We start from the raw sequence: 15,860 nt of genomic DNA on the forward strand, positions 1-15,860 counted from the left end.
GAGGAATCGACGCGCCAGAGGAATCAAAAGTCAGTCCAGAGAAATCCGCGAATACCAGAGGATCCGACATCTCCAGAGCAGAGAAGTCACGCCAGAGTAGTCGCGCCAGAGAAATCAACATGCCAGAGAAGTCGCGCCAGAGAAATCAACATGCCAGCGAAGTCATCACCAGAGGAGTACAGCGCAGCGGGATCGAGTCCCCGCTGCCAGAGGATTCACTTCCCCGCTGCCAGAGCGGAGGGAGGCCAGAGCGGAAGACATTCCGCTGGCGACCCATTCCGCTGACGAAGTACCAGAGATATCACCTATTCTTCTGGCGATACCATTCATCTGGCGATAGCAGAGAATTCACCGTTCCTCTGGCGAATGCCAGAGAGATCATCATTCAGCTGGCAAACCATTTCTCTGGCGAGGTCAGGGAAATCATCCATTCCTCTGGCGAGAGCTGCGAAGTTGGCGAGAGTAGGAGTGTTTTCCAGAAGCGCGCATCCAGCTGGAGAGTTGCCTTATTTCACACGATTCTATTACCTTTAGAATTCTACTTTGCATGGCAACTTTCATGGTGATCCGAAGGAAATTTGAAGCTTATAAATAGATCCTCTTTTGACCTATTCGACAGACCCTAATACCCGAGCATTCAACTTTCATATTTTAGTTTTATAGTTTTAGAATAGTTTAGCTTTCCAGTTTTCAAGGCTTGGATCAAGATTGAAGATTCAAGCCGCTATTTCAGTTTTTATTCGGTTTTTATATAATTCAGTTTTTTCAATTGCGTTCTCTTTAATTATGCTTTTGTTTTATTTTGCTATGTCTGGCTAGTTTCCTTTAGCTGATTCTAGGGTTTGTAAATAGTTGATTGAATTTATGTGATTTATTTGTTAATACCTTTGTGCCTTCCAGTTTATGATTCATAATTCCTGGTGCTTAATTTCTTGTGAATTATCTGATCAATAGTTTCCATGTTTAGCTATTCGGTTTGAGACCTAGCGGAGATAACTGTTTAGCGGATTCAGGAATGTATGATATGATTTTAACCTTGAGACCTAGCGGAGATAGGTGGATCATAGGGAGCTATTCTTAGGAGCTATTGGGAGTTAGTAGATTTTCTTGAGACCTAACGGAGATAGGGAATTTACTAATCTACGATCGTTGCTGCTCTAGCGAGAGTAATTGATTAATTAAGTGATTTCTCATCATAACTGGATTAAACTGGTACATAGGATTAATAGATTTATTGCGTAGATTTAATTGATGAATTTACTACCCTAGGATCAGTTGTCTTTTAATACTTGAATTTTCCTACGTGATTTTAATTATTGTTATTAGTGTTTTAGTTTAAGTTAATTAAACTTTCCTTCTTTCGTTTGCCTGAATATTACTAGAGTTTAATTAGGATTACTTAGAGTGATTCGTTATAATAGTCCCTGTGGATACGATACTCGGTTACTTGTTATTTGTGCTACAATTGCACCGTGTTAATTGCGGTAATTTGTTGCTAATAATTTAGTGATCAACTTTTTGGCGCCGTTGCCGGGGACTATTTAGAATTTACTTTAATATTTCTAATTAGACTTAAGCATTAGTTCAGGCGTTATAAGTTTTTATTTTATTTTATTTTTAGTTTTTAAATTTCTGTTTTTGTTTGTTGTCTCAGGCGTGTATGATCACGAGATCCAAAGGAAAGGAACATCTAGTACCTTTGAACTTGGAAATCGAAAAGCAGTACAAAAGAGACAACCGCGACAAAAAGAAGCAAGTAATGGCAGAGCAACAGAATAACATGGACCTTGAAACTCTTGTGCGAGCCGTGACACACCTTCAGAGGCAGCTAGACGAAGAGAGAGAGCGCAACCGAACTCCTCCACCAGAGCCACCACTGAATCACATGTATCAGCCTCGGGTTGATCAATTTCAAGGAGGCAGCTGGGGACCAACTGTGCAGGCTAACACGTTCGAGCTGAAGCCGGGATTGATAAACATGGTGCAAGCTGAACAGTTTAGTGGAGCGGCTTCTGAAAATCCGCATGCTCACATTACTCAGTTTTTAGATATCTGCGACACTATTAAGCAGAATGGAGTGCTACCTGATGCCATCAGGATGAAGATGTTTGGATTCTCTCTCAGGGACAGAGCAAAGGAGTGGTTCAAGAGTTTGGACAGAGGTGCTATTACTGGATGGGAGGATCTGTGTAGAGCTTTTCTAGCAAAATACTTTCCTGCTTCTAAAGCTCAGAAAATCATTGCGGAGATTTCTCACTTTTCCCAGTTAGGAGATGAGACCATTCATGATGCCTGGGAAAGATTTCGTGAGCTGCTCAGGAACTGTCCACAACATGGTTTCACGGAGGATCAGCAAATCATTCACTTTTATAATGGTTTGACTGGTCTGACAAAAAGTATGGTGGATGCTACTGCAGGTGGATGTCTTCTCCATAGAAATACAAAGGAGGCTTATCGTGTGATAGAAGAGATGGCCTCCAATAGTTATCAATGGCCAAATGACCGAAATTCTACGAGAAGAATTGCAACTGTAAACGAGGAGAAAGATAATTTTAAAGAGAAATACGAAGCTCTTCAAAAGCAGTATGAGTTGGAGAGAAAAGCACTGCTAGCCAAAATCCCTCAGCAGCCGATTTTATCCGATGTGGCACAGTCTGAAGATACTAATTTTGTCCAGCGGCAGTACCAATTCCATAGGCCAAACTATCAGGGACATCAGGGCGGAAATCCACCGTACCATCCAAATAATAGGAATCATCCAAATTTTTCCTATTCAAATCCCAACAATGCTTTGCAACCTCCACCAGGATTTTCTGTTTCTAGTGGGGGAGTCATCAATGAGCCGAAGAAGGATTCACTAGAGGAGATGATGAAGCAAGTGTTGGTGAAGGTGACCGGGATGGAGGCAAACTCGGCAAACCTGGGGACCAAAATTTCCAACATGGAGCAAAATTTTTCAGCACTATCTAAGCAAGTGCAGATGTTGGAGACTCAAGTTGGTCAGATGGCCAACCAAGCAGCTGCGCAGCACACACCAGGAAAGTTTCCTAGCAACACTCAGTTCAATCCGAAGAGCCAACATCAACAGCCTCAGCAAAATCAGCAATGTCATTCCATACGGGTGGTTGATAATTCAGTTGAAGATGAAGAGCAGCGGGATCATACAGAGCAGCGGGATCATACAGAGCAGAGGAATTACCATTTCTCTGCAGAGCAGCGAGATCATGCAGAGCAGCGGGACGGCCAGAATGGAACCTCTGCTGTTAAGAAGCATATTCCTACTCCTACGTTTCCCAGGCCAGAGTACAAGCCTGTAGCACCTTTCCCTCTTCCATCTCCGAGGCCAAGATTAGATGAGCAAAGTTCCAAATTTTTGGAGACATTTAAGAAGTTGGCTGTGAATATTCCTTCTGTGGAGATCTTGAGAATCAAGCCAAATGAGGTGCAAATTGTGAAGGCGGTGATGGAAAAGAAGAGTGCTTTCAATGAATTTGAGGAGGTGCTCGCAGTGAAGGAGTATCAGTTGCCTCCAAAGAGAGAAGATCCGGGCAGCTTCAATATTCCTGTGAAGATTGGGAAGTCATTGTTTGAGAAAGTGATGTGTGACACAGGAGCAAGCATAAATGTCATGCCTCTCAAAGTGTATAGGAAGTTGCAGCTGGGGGATTTGAAGCCAACTAACAAGACAATTCAACTTATTGATAAGTCTTGCTCTAAACCTCTAGGAGTTGCGGAAGATGTACTTGTGAAGGTGAGTAATTTTTTCTTCCCAGTCGACTTTGTAGTGTTGGATATCCCGGAGGATCCAAAGATGCCTTTGCTGTTAGGGAGACCTTTCCTTGCCACATGTGGAGCAAAGCTAGATATGCAAAGAGGGACGATGACATTGGGAGCCTATGGGGAAACTGTGATTTTCAAGAAACCTCCACCAAAGGAAGTTCCCCAGAATGAAGTGGTTAATTTGGCTGACAGTTTTCTAGCAAAGTCGGAGGATGAAGAAGTTGAGAAAAATGAGCTGCCCACGTATGAAGCCAAGAAAAAGACTCCAAAACCAAAAGAAGTTTTGACTTTTGAGATGTGTTTGTTCTTGGAGCATGATGGGGGGTCTTTGAAAACCCATACCCCCAAGAAGAAGAAAGTGAAATTCCGGATTTTTCGGAACAAGAATGAGAAAGGGGCAATGCTTGTGGAGGATGTTAGGACCAAGAGAAGTGTTTTGGTGGAGAAAGCACCCAAGAGTAGAAAAGCTTTCCAATGGTTAGAGTGCTGTTTCCGACCTCCATGAGCCATGAGGTATCGTCGAGCTCTAGACGTTAAATTAAGCACTTGTTGGGAGGTAACCCAACTGTTTTTCTTTGTTTTATTTTTCGTTCTTTTAGTATAGTTTTGTTTCATTTTGTTTCTTTTTGTTTTGTTTGGGGCAGGTGTTTCTCTGCCAGTTTTCTGGAGGTCTTCATGTTTCCAGTGCAGCCGCTCACTTCGCTGCCCTGTCCAGTGCCGCCACTCTCCCCTCTGCCCAAGACCGCAAACTCTCATTTCACCGCCTCTCACGATGGTTCAGTTTTTCAATGCTGATAATCAGGGACGTTTTCTCAACTCTTTGTATTTCTTTTATGCCCTGAGGACATGGCATACTTTAAGTGTGGGGGTGGTGTTTTGGAGCGTGTTTTGGGGCTTATATTTTTCAATTGGTGTTTTGGAGCGTGTTTTGGAGCTTATATTTTTCAAAAATTGGGCGAAATTTATTTTTCTATGCTTAGTTTTTGGTTTCGAATCTTGCTAGTTTGTATGAATTTGTGGAAGAAAATAAGGTTTTCGATGTGAATTTCGGGTTTGTGTTTGTTTGGTGGTTATTCTTATTTTACTTTTAATATATGTTTCTTGATTGTGCAAAGAACGATGAGTTTTGTTGCAACACTTTTGTAAGTTAGTAAAACGTGATTTGTCCGGTAGATGCTAGAAGAAGTGTTGTCATTGTGATTGCCTACGATCGTATCTTATCTGTGAAAATGTTGGACGAATTGCCAACTCTAAAAATTGCTAGCTCTGAAACATCTGGCCTGTTCTGAAATGTGATAGCTCTGAGTCTCTGCTCCTCTAGTCTAACTATGAGCATGGGAAACCACATGAAAAGACTTTGGATTACATCCAAATGGTTTTATTTCATGAATTATGGCTCAACTGTCGAGAAATCTCAAGCACACAAAGTGTGAAAAAAATGGTGATATTGATTATAAAGGCGATCACATTAGGGAATTCACTTCTAGCGGAGAATTGGGTCTGATCGAATTACTCGCATTACTCTTTTGTTGCTTCTTAAACTTTGAGTTACTTGCATGATTGAGAAATGTGTGTTGATTGTAAAGTTTTGAATTGACTTTGTGAATGAGTGGATGGAAATGAACATTGTTGAAATCAATTTCTTCCTAGGATTCATATAGATTTTGCTTGAGGACAAGCAAAAGACTAAGTGTGGGGGAGTTGATTTATGCTTAATTTACTCTATTTTTGAGGGTTTATACGTGCGTGTTTAAAGATAATCTTCTGGAATTTGGTGCATTTATGGTGTATTCTATGCTTTGCAGGAGATTTAGGCTTTCAAGATGAAAGGATGCAATTTTGGAGAACTTTGGATGAATTTGGCGTTTTCTAGGTGTTCTGGTCTTCATAGAAGAGAAATCACCATTCCTCTGGCGTCAGAGGAATCGACGCGCCAGAGGAATCAAAAGCCAGTCCAGAGAAATCCGCGAATACCAGAGGAGCCGACATCTCCAGAGCAGAGAAGTCACGCCAGAGTAGTCGCGCCAGAGAAATCAACATGCCAGAGAAGTCGCGCCAGAGAAATCAACATGCCAGCGAAGTCATCACCAGAGGAGTACAGCGCAGTGGGATCGAGTCCCCGCTGCCAGAGGATTCACTTCCCCGCTACCAGAGCGGAGGGAGGCCAGAGCGGAAGACATTCCGTTGGCGACCCATTCCGCTGACGAAGTACCAGAGATATCACCCATTCCTCTGGCGATACCATTCATCTGGCGATAGCAGAGAATTCACCGTTCCTCTGGCGAATGCCAGAGAGATCATCATTCAGCTGGCAAACCATTTCTCTGGCGAGGTCAGGGAAATCATCCATTCCTCTGGCGAGAGCTGCGAAGTTGGCGAGAGTAGGAGTGTTTTCCAGAAGCGCGCATCCAGCTGGAGAGTTGCCTTATTTCACACGATTCTATTACCTTTAGAATTCTACTTTGCATGGCAACTTCCATGGTGATCCGAAGGAAATTTGAAGCTTATAAATAGGTCCTCTTTTGACCTATTCGACAGACCCTAATACCCGAGCATTCAACTTTCATATTTTAGTTTTATAGTTTTAGAATAGTTTAGCTTTCCAGTTTTCAAGGCTTGGATCAAGATTGAAGATTCAAGCCGCTATTTCAGTTTTTATTCGGTTTTTATATAATTCAGTTTTTTCAATTGCGTTCTCTTTAATTATGCTTTTGTTTTATTTTGCTATGTATGGCTAGTTTCCTTTAGCTGATTCTAGGGTTTGTAAATAGTTGATTGAATTTATGTGATTTATTTGTTAATACCTTTGTGCCTTTCAGTTTATGATTCATAATTCCTGGTGCTTAATTTCTTGTGAATTATCTGATCAATAGTTAGCATGTTTAGCTATTCGGTTTGAGACCTAGCGGAGATAACTGTTTAGCGGATTCAGGAATGTATGATATGATTTTAACCTTGAGACCTAGCGGAGATAGGTGGATCATAGGGAGCTATTCTTAGGAGCTATTGGGAGTTAGTAGATTTTCTTGAGACCTAACGGAGATAGGGAATTTACTAATCTACGATCGTTGCTGCTCTAGCGAGAGTAATTGATTAATTAAGTGATTTCTCATCATAACTGGATTAAACTGGTACATAGGATTAATAGATTTATTGCGTAGATTTAATTGATGAATTTACTACCCTAGGATCAGTTGTCTTTTAATACTTGAATTTTCCTACGTGATTTTAATTATTGTTATTAGTGTTTTAGTTTAAGTTAATTAAACTTTCCTTCTTTCGTTTGCCTGAATATTACTAGAGTTTAATTAGGATTACTTAGAGTGATTCGTTATAATAGTCCCTGTGGATACGATACTCGGTTACTTGTTATTTGTGCTACAATTGCACCGTGTTAGTTACGGTAATTTGTTGCTAATAATTTAGTAATCATAGCCAGGGAGAAATCTGCAGCGGCGGTGTGGGCAAAGTTGGAGGCGATTTACATGAGGAAATCGCTTGCGAATCGGTTGTTCTTGTAGCAAAGGTTGTACTCCTACATAATCTTGGATGGAAAACCGATTGATGATCAATTGGAGATATTCAATAAGATCATTGATGATCTTGAAAATGTTGATGTGCGAATAGGAGATGAGGATCAAGCAATTATCCTACTCAATGCTCTCCCGAGTTCATATGATCAACTCAAGGATGCTATGTTGTATGGGAGAGAAAGTGACATCACAGTGGAGGAGGTTCAGTCTGCTCTGAAATCTAAGGAACTGCAGAAGTTATCATCAACATCAGCTCACAAGAAAGAGTCTGTTGGTGAGGGCTTGACTGTAAAACAGAAAGGGGATAAATCCAAGAAATCCAAGAAGGAATTCAAGAAGGGTAAACAGGAGAAGGGAAACAAGAACTCTGATGATGATGTTCAAACTTGCTATCACTGCAAGAAGCCGGGCCATTGAAAGAGGGACTGCCACATTTGGAAGAAAAACCAAAAGCAGTCCAACACTACCAAGAAGCAAGAGCCCAAGGAGCAAGAGCAGTGTGACACTGCAGAGGCTTTGAATGTGATGCAAGGTGATTTGGATGACCAATAGATACTGGATTCAGGGTGCTCCTTCCACATGTGTCCAGTTAAAAGTTGGTTTACTGATTTGCAATTTCAATCGGAAGGAATAGTGGTTCTTGGAAATAACCAGACCTGTGAAATCAAAGGAAAGGGGAGTATAAAGTTCAGACTGCATGATGGCACCATCAGGACTTTGATGGAGGTGAGGTACATCCCTAGTCTGAAAAGGAATCTGATATCCCTTGGATCTCTTGAAACGAAGGGGTATGAATGGAGATCTGTAAAGGGTGGAGTTGTTGTCACCAAAGACAACAAGGTCATTTTGAAGGGGATGAGGAGGAATGGTTTGTATTACTTAGAAGCCACAGCCATCACAGGGCAGTCTGACTCCATGAAGAAGGATGATTCAATCTTGTGGCATAAAAGATTGGCTCATGTTGGAGAGAAAGGGCTCAATCAGTTGCTGAAATAGAACAAGATCAGCAACCCTATTCTATTCAAGGTGGACATGTGTGAGCAGTGCATCTTAAGCAAAAGTAAGAGACTCCCATTTGATACAGGTAAACATACATCTAAAGCTCCTCTGGATTATGTTTACTCTGATTTGTGGGGACCAACACAAACTGAAAGTCTTTGAAAAGGGAGATATTACATGTCTATAATGGATGATTACTCTAGGAAGTTGTGGATTTTCATCTTGAAGGATAAAACTGAGGCACTAGAGAAATTCAAAGTGTGGTGTAATGAGGTGGAGACTGAAAGGGCAACCAAGGTGAAGTGCCTGAGGACTGATAATGGTTTGGAATTTGTGTCCAAGGAATTCAATGATTTCTGCTCTGGAAGGGGAATCCAGAGACACAAGACAGTCCCAGGAACTCCACAGCAGAATGGGGTTGTTGAGAGGATGAATAGGACCATTCTGGAAAGGATAAGGTGTATGTTGTTTGACTCAGGGATGCCAAAGAAATTCTGGGCAGAGGCTGCTATCACTGCAGCCTATTTGATCAATAAATCTCCTTCATCCGCTATTGAATTCAGAATTCCAGATGAGCTCTGGTATGGTTCTACATCCAACTATTCACATTTGAAGATTTTTGGGTGCAGAGCATACATACATGTCAGACAAGAGAAGCTTGAACCAAGGGCCTTAAAATGTGTGATGTTGGGCTACCCCAAGGGTGTGAAGGGGTACAAGTTGTGGTGCACTGAACCAGGAATGGGGAGAGTATACATCAGCAGAGATGTAGTTTTTGATGAAGCTCTCATGCCTTATAAAGTAGGATCTGATCCAGAGAAAGAAAATGCAGATGGTAAAATTCTGTTGGATGAATTGTTTGATAGAAACCATGCTGATAATGAATCAGGTGGAGCAACTGAAGTCTCTCAACAAGCTGCAGATGATGAAGATGTTGGGAGCAGCTCTGATAATCTAAGCTCATACCAACTAGCAAGGGATCGAGCAAGGAGGCAGCCCAAGCCACCTCAGAGATATAACCAAGCTGAGATGGTATACTTTGCTTTGAGCATTGCAGAGGAGCTGGAGTATCAGGAGCCCAAATCCTATGCAGAGGCTATGAAGGGACCAGAGAGAGAACAATGGCTCTTAGCCATGAAGGAGGAGATGAACTCTCTTGAAAGGAATGGTACCTGGATACTGGTGTCAAAGCCACTGAACAAGAAATTAGTAAGCTGCAAATGGATCTTCAAGAAGAAGATTGAGGTTATTGGGAAGGAGCAGACCAGGTACAAAGCAAGATTGGTGGCAAGAGGTTTCACTCAAAAGGAGGGAATTGATTATATTGAAGTATTCTCACCTGTGGTTAAGCATACTTCCATCAGAGTTATGCTGTCAGTTGTAGCTCAGTTTGATATGGAGCTTGAGCAGATGGATGTTAAAACCGCATTTCTACATGGAGAGTTGGAGGAGAAGATCCATATGGTCCAGCCTGAGGGGTTTGTACATCCAAAGACAAGCAACAATGTGTGTTTACTTCAGAAAAGCTTATATGGTCTCAAACAGAGTTCAAGGCAATGGTACAAAAGGTTTGATGAGCATATGGAGTTGATGGGATTCACAAAGTCTGCATATGATAGCTGCGTTTATTTGAAGAAAATGAATGAAGTTACTGTTGCATATTTGCTGCTATATGTAGATGACATGTTAATAGCTAGCAAAGATAAGGCTGAAATCAAGGTAATCAAAGATGGTTTGAATCAAGAGTTTGAAATGAAAGATCTTGGTGCAGCCAAAAGGATTCTTGGGATGGATATCGTGAGAGACAGGAAGGCTGGAAAGCTATGGTTATGTCAAAAAGATTACATATTGAAGATGTTAAGGAAATTCAATATGCATGAATCAAAGGCTGTTACAGTGCCCCTAGCTGTTCATCTGCAACTCTAAAATAAATAGAAACCAAAGAATGACACAGAGAGACACCAAATGATAAATATACCTTACTCAAATTTAGTGGGAAGCTTGATGTACACAATGGTCTGCACTAGGCCAGACATTGCACAAGCTATAAGTGTTATGAGCAGGTATATGGTGGATCCTGGTAGAGAGCATTGGGAAGCTCTCAAGAAGGTGCTGAGGTACTTAAAGGGCAGTGCAGACAGAGCTGTTTTGTTCCAGAGGAAGGAAGACATCAGCAAGCCTTTCTTGATGGGATACACTGACTCTGACTATGCTGCTAACACAGACAACAGGAGATCTCAGTCACGTTACATTTTCACACTCTTTGGATCAGCTGTTAGTTGGAAATCTTCACTACAATCTGTAGTTGCATTATCAACCACTGAAGCAGAGTACATGGCTGCAACCGAAGCTGTCAAGGAAGCTGTGTGGCTCAAAGGATTAGTGCACGATTTTGGTATTGAGGAAAGTTCTGTAACTTTGAAGTGTGACAGTCAGAGTGCTTTGTATCTTATGAAACATCAAACTTTTCATGAGAGATCTAAGCACATAGATGTCAGAATGCATTTCATAAGGGATATAGTTGATCAAGGACTGGTGAAGATGGAAAAAGTTGGGACAGAGGAGAATGCAGCTGATGCGCTGACTAAGGCTTTGCCTACTGCTAAGTTTGAGCATTGTCTTAAGTTGGCTGCTGATTTGAAGTTTGATATAGAATTAAAATGTTTCGGAGAAAGAACTGGAGCCTTTGTTATTGTTGTCGATTATTAGCTTAGAAATCAGGTGGAGATTTGTTGTCTATGATTTCGTAAGCTTATAATCTAGTTTGTATACTCTGGAGTTGTAAAGTTTACTCTGGTGAAGTTGCCAGAGCAGAGGAATCGCTGCTGCCAGAGCAGAGGATTCGCTGCTGGCAGACCAGAAGAATCGGTACGCCAGAGGAATCGGTTCGTCAGAGGATTCGCTGCTGGCAGACCAGAGGAATCGGTACGCCAGAGGAATCGGTTCGTCAGAGGATTCGCTGCTGGCAGACCAGAGGAATCGGTTCGCCAGAGGAATCGGTTCGTCAGAGGAATCGGTCTTCTGCCAGAGCAGAGAGATCGCGCCGCTGGCAGAGCAGAGAGGTCGCGCTGATGCCAGAGTCAGAGCCGAGGCATATCAGAGTCAGAGTTGCCAAGGCAGCGTCAACACTCCAGAGACAGAGTCAAAGTTTCTTTTGCAGAGCTAACTGTTTTGCATAACGGTTTCTTTGATGGTTGTTTACAGCTCGTTATTTTCAAAGCTTGCTATATAATGAGCAATTGGGTGTCTAATGTAAAAACACCAGTCAACACTTGTAACACCTTGTAAAATTCTCAGTTCGCGAATCAATAGTAGAAGCTCCCTTTCTTGGTCCCGTGGATGTAGGGTTTCAGCCCGAACCACGTAAATCTTTTGTGTTCATCGCAATTTCTTCGTCAATTTACTTTACAATTTCAGTTTTAATTATTAATTTTATTTGAAATAATTGTCACATTTACTTATTAGATTTTTTTTCTGAACATATATATAGTACTGATCGAGGGAGGGTTAGTACATGTTTTTGAACTGAAATAGATATATAATTATACAAGTTGGGGAGGAGGTTTGTTATCCTTTCTTTTTCCTTTTCTTGTTTTTCTAAGTAGAATACATATTTATGATATTTCTAATATTCTTTTTAGAGAATATGATATTTCTAATTGAGATAACATGCAGCAGTCAGGCCGCTCACTATCGTAAGGACAGATCCCTCCGAGTATTTTGTTTTTGCATAATTAGTATCGTAGCTTAGTTACTTAGGAAAGGGGGTGATACGATGGAGTTTGAGCCATGAACCTCGTTATTATATAGTAAAAAGTTTTTATCCTTTTTTGTAATATATATCTAATTTCATGATATAATAGTATATATTTTATATCTAAAAAAGTTACAAGATCCTTTACCCAAATTTAATGTTTTTAATAAAATAAAATATACTCTATCCGTCTCATAAGAGTGTACCCTTATTTTTATTTTCGAACGTTCCACAAGAGTGTGCATTTGTCATTTTTAGATACTACTCTAGCACTAACTTCTTATTTCGTACTCTTATTTATAATAAAGTGAATTATTTTTTCAACTTTTAATACACTTATCTTATATTTTATTACTCCCTCCGTCCCAACGAAAGCGGTGCGCTTCTTTTCGGCATGAGATTTAAGGAGAATAATATTATAGTGTAAAAGTGTGTAAAGGTGTGTGGGGCCACTTTATTTGTAGTATAAAATTATTACCAAAAAAGAAAATGCACCACTTTCGTTGGGACGGCTCAAAAATGAATACGCACCGCTTTCATTGGGACGGAGGGAGTAAAATTTGTATCATCAAAAGTGATGTACATTCTTATTGGACGGAGGGACTATTATTAAAGAGTGAAAATTTAAAATGTCTTATTCCTTAAGTTATATATGAAAATGTCATCTTTTATAAACATAAGCTTTCTATGCCATATTCTTTAAATATCCTTGATGTTGATGAATTTGCTTGGTTTTTTTGTGAAAGCCTTATAAATTTGACAGATTTGACAGCTATCAATCAACGATTTGACAACTATCAGTCAAGAGTACATATATTTGGTGGGTGGCTAGATCATGCGGCCGGTCGGGCGGACACATGATTTTACTGGTCGGACACATGATCTAGTCCGACTGGCCGCATGATCTAGCCACCCACCGAACATATGTACTATTGACTGATAGTTGTCAAATCAGTCAAATGTGTAAGATTTTCACAAAAAATCAAGCAAACTCATCAACATCAAAGAGTGAAATAGATTCTTCACTTAAATTTGAGCATAAAATGTGTTAAATTTATAAAGTAGGGTATTTTTAACATACAATTTAATGAATATAATATTTTTACCTATTAAGACATTATTAAATGTGATTATTTCAACACTTTGGGTTTGAATATCGAATTTAAAATTACAATTCTAGAAATTCTTAGAAGATGCACTTGAAATCAAAATCACAGAAGGAAACAAAAAGAAAATCTATATTTTCTGAAACGCACAAAAAGAAAATCTTGGTAATGAGCAAAGCATGCAAGTAGAATGACGGCGAAGGCCCCACCGTTGCTTGGCGTATAAGTGAGCTCCACGTCAAAGTGGGCCCTACTTTTACCGGCTTCGCTCTCACGCAACTTACGATCCGACGCATGCGCCATTCTTTTAATTTCCTAATCCCGTTCCAACTTTTGACTTTCTCCCTCAATTATTGAACCTTCAATAAATTTTCTTCTCATTATTTTCATTTTTCAAAAGAAAAAATAGTTCTCTTTAAATATCTTATGAAAGGGTAGACATAGATGCTGGCTCTTCGATGAACGCGGAAGTAAGTGTTGTTTGAGTGGCAATTGTTGTGGTTTTTCAGTTTGGAGAAATAAATTTCACACCCTCTGTTCATAAAAAATAGTCTATTTTTGTTATTTTGAGACGTTCGTAAAAATTAGTTCATTTTTTATTTTTGGCAAAGTTTATCACATGATGGATCATTTTCTCCACTCACAATATAATTAATTATAGTTATTAACACTACTTTTTAAATAGGATCATTTCTCAATTTACAATATACTAATTATTTTTATTAAAAGTTGTGTTGTCTCCTTCTAGAACTATTTTTTTGATGGATTTTGGTGAATGGAGAGATAAGGTGGTTCTTGGAGTGGATGAGGAACTAATTACTAACATCTAACATGACTTTGCCCGATCAAAAAAAAAAAGAACTATTTTTTTGTGAACGAATGGAGTATTTTGTTATAATTAACGTAATTTTTTTATTCAAATAATATGGTGTCTTCTTTTATTTGATTTTTCTCGATAGACAGAGCATGTGTTTCTATTGACATCACAATATGCTAAACCCTCGTAAACTCCTTGTTGTATTTCAAAAGATCCAAGAAGCGCATTTTAGACTTAATTCATTACACGTAATGCCTTTGTGGGACTAATACTTTTTTTTTATCGGAAAAAAAGAGTTGCATTAAATCAAAATGGCACCAGAGGTACCACAAAGAGAAGAACAGGAACAAGAAAGCAGAAAACAGAAAATGGGAGCACGGACTGAACCCAACAGCCACCCCAAAACAAGCAAAGAGAAAAAATAAAGAGAACCAAAGCCAGACGGAGAGATGAAAGACGACATCCAAACCCCAAGACACAACAAAATCTCAGCAAGAGTCGACTCACTGCACCAAGGCTCATGAGAAAAACTGGTCGGAACAGAGACAAGAACAGCGCCCCAAACCTTGTCACGCCAGAACAGTGTGGGCCGAAAACAACCGAGCAAAAACTAAGCAGATAAGCAGGAGGCCAGAGAGAAATCCGGAGAACACCAGAGCTCGAGGCAAAACCCATCTTTCAACACTTTAAACGAAGAAAGCCAGCTCCATAATCTGACTTTAGCTTCCAGAACAAGGTTTTTGACGTCCCAAAATTTATCTTCGAATCTGCTCTCGTTTCTTTTTTTCCAGATGAGCCAAATAACACACATCCACAAAGCTTTAAGGATTTTGCGGCTTCTCTTACCTCTACCTTGATGACAGAAAGAAATGAAATGATGTGCCACGCCTCTTGGTCTAGCCGTAGTGAAGCCAATCCATCGTTGGATATCATCCCAAATTTGCTCAGTTTTTGCCCATGAGATAAAGAGGTGATCCGAGGTCTCCTCTCTCAAAATACATGCATTGCAGCTTGCTTCTTCGACCGGAATGTCGACGTGTCTCTTGAGAAGGTTATGGCAGGTTGGTAATCTACTTTGCAAACATCTCCAGGCTGTCAATTTAACCTTGTGTGGTGTGGGACTAATACTAATACAAATAAAACTAAATCTATTCAAAAAGCACCTATGGATAGAATAGAACTGCCAAATTGTCAGGCCAGTCAAAAATTGAATTAAATGTAATGTAATTTAGAGGGTGTTTGGCTAAATTTATTTTAAGAACTTATAAGTTTTTGGAGTAATTAGAAGTTTCAAGAGCTTATAAAATGGAGTTTCTTCAATAAGGAGGCCCTCATCAGTGACTGTGGGAAGTGGGTGAATAGAGGTTGGGTGTGGGATTTGAAATGGAGGAGAGCCCTCTTCGATAGGGAGAGCGCGATCTCTAACGATCTTCTATCTGCCATTTCTAGTGTGGTGCCAAATACAGGTAATAAAGATGGATGGACTTGGAAGGCGGCCAGAGATGGGAAGTTTTCAACAAAATCAGCGTATGCATGCATCGCGGCAACTAGGAACCGGAGTGCGACGCCATCAACCGTTAAGAAGATGTTGGCGAAAATCTGGGAAACACCCGCTCCCCAAAAGGTGAGAGTTACAGCTTGGCGGATCCTGAGGAATAGAATGCCGACGTGCGACAACCTTAAGAAGAGAAGCATTCCTTTGGATGAGGTGGATGCAATGTGCAATGCATGTTTTCATCATAATGAGTCGATCAACCATTTGTTTCTCTTGTGCCCGAAGACTGGGATGGTGTGGGATGAAATTTAGAGGTGGCTAGGGATGCCCACGGTGCGGCCACAATACATCACTTCTCACTTTGACTCCTTCACAA

At 40.3% G+C, this 15,860-nt stretch overlaps 1 long non-coding RNA gene and 1 other non-coding gene across 2 annotated transcripts; one reads left to right on the forward strand and one right to left on the reverse strand.

Annotated features, from left to right (window-relative positions):
- Nucleotides 1–2,233: 2,233 nt before the first annotated feature.
- LOC131024043 (small nucleolar RNA R71) lies at nt 2,234–2,340 on the reverse strand. Its single transcript, XR_009101638.1, has one exon. It is a non-coding gene; the product is annotated as a small nucleolar RNA R71 (small nucleolar RNA).
- Nucleotides 2,341–13,258: 10,918 nt separating this feature from the next.
- Nucleotides 13,259–14,634, forward strand: LOC131021809 (uncharacterized). Its single transcript, XR_009101077.1, has 2 exons — nt 13,259–13,642; nt 14,284–14,634. It is a non-coding gene; the product is annotated as an uncharacterized LOC131021809 (long non-coding RNA).
- Nucleotides 14,635–15,860: the final 1,226 nt, after the last annotated feature.

This window comes from Salvia miltiorrhiza, chromosome 4 (genome assembly GCF_028751815.1).
Source record: "Salvia miltiorrhiza cultivar Shanhuang (shh) chromosome 4, IMPLAD_Smil_shh, whole genome shotgun sequence".
NCBI lineage: Eukaryota > Viridiplantae > Streptophyta > Magnoliopsida > Lamiales > Lamiaceae > Salvia > Salvia miltiorrhiza.